At 38.1% G+C, this 8,036-nt stretch overlaps 1 long non-coding RNA gene across 1 annotated transcript; it reads left to right on the forward strand.

The window, feature by feature from the left end:
* The first annotated feature begins 911 nt into the window (after positions 1-911).
* Positions 912-4,546, forward strand: LOC139037996 (uncharacterized). The gene is made up of 3 exons (XR_011490899.1): positions 912-998; positions 1,232-1,304; positions 2,431-4,546. It is a non-coding gene; the product is annotated as an uncharacterized lncRNA (long non-coding RNA).
* The last annotated feature ends 3,490 nt before the right edge of the window (positions 4,547-8,036 follow it).

Consider the following 8,036-nt stretch of genomic DNA (forward strand, 5'->3'; position numbering starts at 1 on the left):
ATATTTCTTGATGTGAGTTTTTTTTTAACCAGTCATCTTTTATTGGCTGTTAATTCTCCACTAGGCTATGAAAGGATTCAGGGGTGCCCAGCAAAGAATGCAGAATGTGCCCTCTTCAGTGGTCCTCGCTTGGCTGCTCTTGTTTAAGTTCCTTGTAAGAACGGCAAACAGTTGAAAAGCAAGTAAGCTGCCAGCACCATAGAAAGCCCGGCAACGCTCCCTTTCTTCATGTTTAACTTGTTGTAATACTGGCAATAACCTCTCTGAAATGCTCCAGCAATGCCTTTAGGGATGAAATCTCGCATTAGTATCCAGCTTGACAGCTCCCTTAATTTGACACCCAGGAGTTTCTTTTCCTTAAATGCTACAACCGATACCATCTTGGAGTCCTGGCCGTCTGCTCCAGTATGAACTCTTGTGTGTTGAGCAAGGTTTGAGGCACAGCAAAAAGCCTTCCACATTCTTCATAGGGTTTCTCACCACTGTGAATCATCTGATGCAGAAAAAGAGATGAATGTTTCCCAGATACAAACATTTTTCTATGGCTGATTATTTTATAACTTGAATCCAAATCTGTATTCCAGCTTCTTGTTTCTTCCCTCACAACCATCCAGGGGTCTCTTCTTTCCTCCAATAACACAATGGTGTCTGGCTTAGAAATGAAATGGCCAACTGAGACCAAGTTACTATAATTCTCCATCATCACACTGCAATACAATTTCTTTTGAAGAGGGTTGAGAAATTCCCACTGATGTGGAAAGAACTCTATGACCGCATCCCTGAGTATTATTGGTCCCCAGGCCACGGTTTTTGACCTGCAAAACCTGATTGGTCCTCAGGGTTCCTTTATCAGAAAAATAGAGTCCAGAAAACCATAACATTCCTTGCCAGTTTGTGTTCCCTTTGCACAGTTGTGTCCATGGCAACCTACTGGTTTCTCGCTTGGATGGATGTCACTCACAAGCCATTGACTTTAAGGAGCAAGGAAAAAACCCGAGGTAGAAGTCACCTGCTTCATCGTTGAGGTGTCCTACGGGGTTGTGAAGTTACCAGTTCAGAGCAGCCGCCCAACCCCAAATCTAACTTTTTGAGACTGATATAAGGAAAAGAAAGCCTTCCTACCTATAACGTATCCCTTTATTCTACTGGTAGAAATTAAATAGAGAGCAAGAAAAATTGTGGGCCAACTCCATACAGTTGTTCTATTTTTAATTCACTATCCCTTTACAAGGTCAATGTGTCTTCAGCACCTATTTTATCCCAGGCCTGTCTACAAAATATTTCATTGGCAGATGTGGCTGGAGGTAGGTTTCCATTTTTAACAAAGTTAGTTTCTTGTCTTGAGGACTGAATTTGTTTGAAAATCTTTCTGTATTTTTTTCTAGTTGTGTTGGTACATCCACTAAAATTCTGTTTTCATAACAACTACTATTCATGGATGTCTATTTTTGTTTTATATGAAAGGAAAACTGTAATTTAGAAACACAATGGCACATTTTTAAAATATTCATTTATAAATGGGCTATGTTTGAACCAATGAGGTAACTTTGAGAAAAAAAAATGTTTACATTTTTGTTTCTTTTTAAAATTATTCAAAATCATTTATTTACTGTTAGTTTCAGAAAGCTTGCATCTGGTGGTGATACAGGTATCATGCCAATGATTAAGCTCTTGGATTAGCAGTGCTAATAATAATTTGTACACAGATGTTAACAAAAATAACCTCTTCTTATTCTAGTTATACTTATTTTTATGTAACACACAAAATTGGGGTGGGGATAGCTTAAATTAAAAAATGACATGTACATTTCAAACCCAAATAGGTAAGTTTCTGGCTCAACTCCTTGAAATCTACCCTCTGCAGTTATACATCCTTTTCACATCAACTACTACACTGACTGTAAGGAAGTTTTGTGCCAGATCAATAAACTTGTCAGAATACCCCAAGAAAAAAGAATGATAGCCTCTATATATAAATTAAACAATACAGATGGAATATTTGTTGTGGTGGTTTTGGCATACATCAATTCATTCAGTCCTTAAGGTAAGACTTGCTGTACCTCGGCTTGTCAGGCACTAGGCAAGGCATTAAATGATGTAATAGAGCACAAGGACAGTTCCGTTCTCGAGGAGGTTATTCATTTTGCGACGGTACTGAACACACAACTATTCAAACAACTAAATAATTTTGGAAAAGGTCATTGCATCCCTCTTTTCAGGTGATTTTTTTAAAAACAGATTTTTCAAACAGTCTAAATTTTGCTTTGTAAAACCATTATTAAGAAACATTAGAGATAAACCAAAGTTCTTTTAAGAGTAAAACTTAATGCTTGAAAATGTTGACAAGATACTGTATTAAGTAATATTTATGTGAACCTGGGGAGTTGGAGAGTTTTCAGCAAAACTATATTATGGCCTTTCATGTTGCAGGGAATACAGATGCACCCACATGAGGCATATTTACTGCAAAAATACACGAGAAAAAAGAAAACTCAGGAAACTGACTCAGCCACTGTACAACCAGACAACAAGGAGAAGTGCGAAAATAGCTGCTTGTTGTTCAGAATACAACAGCAGTTTCCAAGCCCCCAAAGCAGCTCTCGTAACCAACTAGCTGCTCTGATAATGTGCTCATCTAACGACCTCCTCTGTCTCAAGCATGTATTGCCCGTCTTATGGTAATTCTGCCATTCTTAAGCCATCCTTCAGTCCTCTCTTTTTCATACACAACAACAAAATCATTAGCATGCCCTGACTGCTCTAAATTCAAAACACAGCCTGAGTACAACAACTTTTTGTGATCTTCACAGCTAATACTTTCTCAAGCCACCATCCTCTCTCTCATCAACTACGACAAGCCCCTCCTAACCTATCATCCTATTTCCACTTTCTTCCCTCAGTCACTTTGCCCCCACAACAGCCCAAGTTCTTCTTAAAGTGCTTATCATATCATGTCATTTTACTGTTCAAAATTGCCTGTTTGCTTCCCATCACATTTAAAATAAAACAAAAGTGCTTCACCATGGTTTGTAAGGCTTTATATAACTTTATCCCTGGATACGTCCCAATCTCATTAGCTACCAATCTCATACTCTATCCCTCACTGCTCCAATAACATTTGCCTTCTTGCTATCCCTTATCCATGACAAACATAATCCTGCCTCAAAGCTTCTCCACATATTATTTTGTCTGTCTGCAAATACTTACCCCAGACTTACCCCAGATGCTCTCATGGCTCTCTCCTTCATAGTCACCTAGATTTCTCTCTATTCAACTACAGCCATACCTTGGTAGTCTCAAGGGATTGATTCCAGGATCCCTTTGGATGCCAAAAACTGCAGGTGAACGCCTTTAAATAAAATACTGCATTTGCATATAATCTATGAACATAATCCCTTATAAATCATCTTTAGATTACTTATAATACCTAATATAATGGAAATGCCATGTAAATAGTTATTGAGCATGCAGCAAATTCAAGTTTTGCTTTGGAACTTCTGGAATTTTTTTCTGAATATTTTCCAGCAGCACTTGGTTGACTCCAAGAATGTGGAGCCCATAGATACAGAAGGCCAACTATACCTCCTAAGAGAGGCCTTCCTTGACCACCCTAAAAGAAATCTATTCCTTTCTCTGATTCATTTTATTTTCTGGACTTAACACTACCCAAAATAATATTACATAATTATTCTTTACTCAGTGCCAGTCTCCCCAACCAGAATGTAAGCCCATAAAGGTAAACTTTGGTTCACTACTGCATTGGTTCACTTGTGCATTTTAGAGCAGTGTCTGGTACATAGAGAATATTCAGTATTTGTTTAATGAACTACTTCTTATGATTCAGTGTCTGCCTACCTTTCCCTCTACTGACTCTGTTTCTGTTTGTCAGGAATTCAAAACTCTTGAGACAGACAACCCTTGCTGATCTAATCACCACTCAACAGTAAGTGTCTATTCCAGTCAGGCCACCCAATAGATAGTCAGGCCACCCAATAAATAGTCAAATGGGTGTCTTGGCAATAACACCAATCCCCGGTTACCAGCGTTATGACCAGAATATCAGGTCACATAATATAAAACATGAAGCCTTATTCAAGAAATCTAAGTGGCCATTTTCCTCAGATTGTATGAAAATACAATAGGTACTTAGCTTCTTGGATTCTGCTGTAATATAAAAATAACAAAGTAGATCTTTCTCTTTGATTATTTTCTTTCACTCCTTTTCTTCCCATTACTGATAACAAATTTTCATACCACCTACCTAAGGTAACAAATAGGGCTCCTCCTCCTAGGAAATTCCTTTCTCCTCCCCGCCAAAAAAACTTAAGCTATCTCTCTCTCCCTTCCTCTGACCAAACCTCTAACCTCACCCTCATTATTTCCCTTCAGTTTTTATGGGATAAAATTTCCTTTTGGACTCTGTGGGAGAAGGCGAGGGTGGGATGTTTCAAGAGAACAGCATCGAAACATGTATGTTATCTAGGGTGAAACAGATCACCAGCCCAGGTTGGATGCATGAGACAAGTGCTCGGACCTGGTGCACTGGGAAGACCCAGAGGGATCGGGTGGAGAGGGAGGTGGGAGGGGGGATCGGGATGGGGAATACATGTAAAACCATGGCTGATTCTTGTCAATGTATGACAAAAACCACTACAATATTGTAAAGTAATTAGCCTCCAACTAATAAAAAAGAAAAAAAAATTTCTAAAGTATAAACCAGTGTGCTGTTATGTGTTATAGATAATTTATTATCTCTTTCTGACTTTTTTCATTTTAATAAGAAATCCTATGTAAAGCAGTGTCTTAACAGCAAGAACCTCAAATACGCAATTTTAGACAATATGATAAAGATCATGGGGATAATGAATTGGGACAGAATGGCCTTCCTAAAATCCCTCAAATGACTTCACTTGCATGACTCTTGCTAGCCTTTTTTATAAGATTACCCATTGTGTGCAATTCTCATCCATTCACACGTTTGTTCAATAAACATTATTGAGTGCCTACTTCGTTAAGGCAGTCTTCATGAGTACAAATATGCTCCCCACAGGAGAATGGACTTTAATTTCAGCAGTAAGTTATCCTTCCTAACATTTTATTTTTAGATGTTTCTGGGAATAAATATATTGCTGAAGCATGTTTTATCAGCAGCAATTAGTGTGGATCACTCAAACTTCTTAAAATGGAGCACCTGTTTATAGGCAGTACAGGTATATTATGAAATTATTAAATTTATGGGAGAAACTTTCTAATATATAAATCCCTGTGCTATGGTATCACTGCCAATTTAGTCAAGATAACTGCATTTTCTTCTGCACTCTACCCAACTTGCTCAACAATCTGTTTACTTTTTATTAGGCCAGGCTAGCCAAATAAATGCTTACTAAAAGAGTGGAGTACAATACTTAGGCCTCTACTATTGATATAGATTTGCGCAAAACAGGTATAATCACCTCACCACTTAGGCTTCTACAAAAATGATATCCACTCAGTTTGTTAATACAGTCAAAATGTGTTTTATTTCATAAATGAGTTAACAATTCCTAATTTTGATAAAAGGGTAATATTCACTCTTTATAAAGATAACTTGAAAAATCTTCATTTCCATCAGCTTTATAATTGTCTGTTTAGCTAGTTTTAATGTGCCCTACAATATAGCCACAATATATTACATTACCATCTGCACTAAAAGCTATCCTCCCACTCTGCCTTATTATTCTCACACCTAATCCTCTTTGTAACCCTTACACCTCCCACACTATCTATCCTAACTTCATAATTGTCAAAAAGGAAATGATCATTTCATCTCACACATCATCGTTTTCAGCAAATTTTCTCATCATGGTGATGTGGCCTTTAGTTCCAACCAGCTGACTGCATAAGACCTTTCTTCTCATGCCATCAGTGGGATGACATTGATAAACTCTGTACCTCAACTCTGCCAAATAAACAATTGCTGTGTTTTGGTTTAACTCTTAGACATACTGAACACATACATAACATTCTAATAGCTTCATGTTCACAGACTTTTTCACATCTCCAAATTTTTATCTTCTCCTGCGGTGATATTTTAGGATCAAATATCTAAGCCACTTAACATAACTTAACATAACATAACTTAACATAACTGAGAAACATTATGCTAATTAAGATAAGGATGTGGGTTCAAGTGCTACAATAACCTATTAGCTGGGGGAAAAGGCCAAATTTTGCTTTAGGGTTACAGACTATATCTCAATGATGGATAAAAGGCCCACCATTTCATCAACATCAGAAAAAGTGACCAGGGTGTATAGACTACTGAAGAGTAAGACACTATATTTGAAAAAGCAGTTCATTCACAGATATGTCCTACTATTGACACAAGGTGAGCAGTATCAACTCTGCATGCTCAGGACAATATGTTACATGTATATAATTATTATATAATATTAGTTATGCAGGCATAATTAATTTGCATATTACTATCCACAAATAATTGGTGCTTTTGAACTATGGTGTTGGAGAAGACTCTTGAGAGTCCCTTGGACTGCAAGGTGATCCAACCAGTCCATCCTAAAGGAGATCAGTCCTGGGTGTTCATTGGAAGGATTGATGCTGAAGCTGAAACTCCAATACTTTGGCCACCTCTTGAGAAGAGTTGACTCATTGGAAAAGACCCTGATGCTGGGAGGGATTGGGGGCAGGAGGAGAAGGGGACAACAGAGGATGAGATGACTGGATGGCATCACTGACTCGATGGACATGAGTTTGAGCAAACTCCAGGAGTTAGTGATTGACAGGGAGGCCTGGCGTGCTGCGATTCACGGGGTCACAGAGAATCAGACACGACTGAGTGACTGAACTGATCCACAAATACTTATATTTAAGGTGATGGGACAGATCTAATCCCATAGAACTGATTTGGAGCATAGCGTACCGCAAAGACCACTGGGCTAGGAGTTAAGAGACATAACCTAGTTACTGACTCTTCTTTTAGTCCCAAATGGTAACAATTTAAACTGAATTGTAAAAGAAGTTGGAGAAGGCAAATAGGGGAATGATTCTCTAAAGCACTTCTGTTTGGGGGGATAAAAACCTACTATGTCTAAATAGTGGCAATAAGAAACATTAGAAAGCCCTCAATAAACTGAAAGACCAAAATAAACTGACAAAAAACAAGCAGTTTGCCAATAAAATTAATAGTCAATGTTAATAAAGAAAACCATAAAGGGATTTGTTCCCTCGTAGCTACGAAGTATTTACTAAGATTTGGATATTATGCCAGATTGAGGTTACAGAAATAAGCAAAGTGATGTCAGGGAGTCTAAACATATATTTTCTATGACTTTAAAAAATTTTCTATATCTCCATTTCCATGTTTTTTTAAAACTATTTTCAGCATTTTACCTATGATCTAAATGCAAGCTTTCCAATACTACAAAGTATCTTTTGTGTCCATGTTGGTTTTTCTCATCACAAATATATTGGCTCCTAATAATCCCCTAATATGACAACACTGGGCTTCCCTGGAGGCTCAGGTGGTAAAGAATCTGCCTGCAATGCAGGAGACACGTGTTCAACCCCTGGATTGGGAAGATGCCCTGGAGAAGGAAATGACAACCCACTCCAGTATTCTTGCCTGGAGAATCCCCATAGACAGAGGAGCCTGGCAGACTACAGTCCATGAAGTTGCAGAGTCAGACACAACTGAGAGACTAACACATGACAACATTAAACTTGGAAGGCACTCTCCAGCAAGGAATGTTTCAAATATGAGTATTAATCAGTTTTTCAAATACAATTACTTTAGAATGTTTGTCATTCTTTCTCTCCCATTCCACCCAAAGTATTCGCTGCCTTAAATGTACTTTAAGGGTTTCCAGGTTTTGCTATATTGATGGTACCCACCATGAAATGACTGCTGTGTCTGTCACAGGTGCTACTATCCAATGATTCTAGAGCCACCAATTTCTAAGTTGTCAGAGATAACCTTGTTCCTACTCTGTGCCATGTGCGACACTTAAGACCAAGTAATGCTCCTTGTGCCCATAAAC

The sequence above is a fragment of the Odocoileus virginianus genome, chromosome 13, assembly GCF_023699985.2.
Source record: "Odocoileus virginianus isolate 20LAN1187 ecotype Illinois chromosome 13, Ovbor_1.2, whole genome shotgun sequence".
Classification (NCBI taxonomy): Eukaryota; Metazoa; Chordata; class Mammalia; order Artiodactyla; family Cervidae; genus Odocoileus; species Odocoileus virginianus.